The sequence below is a fragment of the Heloderma suspectum genome, chromosome 2 (assembly GCF_057233095.1).
Source record: "Heloderma suspectum isolate Gila_16-S chromosome 2, 16-S_ref, whole genome shotgun sequence".
NCBI lineage: Eukaryota > Metazoa > Chordata > Lepidosauria > Squamata > Helodermatidae > Heloderma > Heloderma suspectum.
Window position 1 is genome coordinate 51609523 of NC_139459.1, and position 1186 is coordinate 51610708.

The window sequence follows — 1186 nt, forward strand, 5'->3', positions numbered from 1 at the left end:
AATTGAGGTTTTTGGACAGATGGTTCTTCACATGTACCCTCCTACTGCAGAAAGCCTAAAAAACATCTACCCACACAGTTCCTGGCTCTTACACTATTTTAACAGCATGAATTTTCCCTACAGATTTAAATTCTGAGACTTGCACTCCAATTAATTTTATTTTTGTCACAATTTGAGTTCATACATGGGAAAGCCAGAAATGCTTTTGTATACAGAAGAAGTACTATGTAACTAGGCTCAAACTCTTCCCCCACCCCATCCTCCTAAGCCACTGAACAGCGTCCCATACTGGGTTCCTGTAATTGATCAGAGCCATATGTTGGTAGCTGAGTAGCAATACTGGCAAATGTAATGTGCAGGTGAAGGGATGGGTCAGTCCATCAAATCATTGGGTGGCTATAGGGAGACAAGGGCTCCTAATGGCAATGAGTGAGGCTAGGTGGAATGAGTTGAGTACCAGCAGCACCCCACTGCGACCACAGGTCTGGGCCCCCTGAGAGAAGAGGGGAAAAGTTGACGACTAGTTGTGGAGGCAGGGTATGTTTGTGAATGACAGACTCTACTGGGGCAAACCAAGATTCGAAGGACCAGTTGTGTTGGGACCTGAGGAGGGAAGAGTGACATTTTAGTATGTTTGGGGTGGAAGGGGAAAGTATTGGATTCACTGGTTACCTAACTATAAAGACGTTTTAGCAAACACATTTAATTCTTTTAAATGAAATCTGCAGTTGCATCGCTCAGGCTTAATTTCATATTTTGAAGCTAATTTTCACTGTAAAAGCTGCTATGCATTCTCTCATGTCATTCAGGAATCTTAACTCTGAAGCTACATTTTAGCCTTTGGAGTCTGGGAAAACTGGTGTCTTGCTGGCATTTTCATCTGGATTAATAGCATACTTAAATTGATTTAACAAGAGCAGATTTAGAGCTTACAACCAAGGATCAGTTTCAATTTGTCACTGTAACTGACAAAAACCATGGGAAAGATCTTCAGCAACAGCCAGATGCTGTAAACTAAGCAAATGCTCTTATTTTCCCATCCCACATCTACACACAGAAATCGAAAGTACACAGAAATAAGCCCAGAACAATACTTCTGCTTAAGGATGCAGAGTGTGAACACTCTTACAGAGGATGTTGCGGACAAAGCAGGTGGTTGAGTAAATTCTCTGTACTATAATGAAGA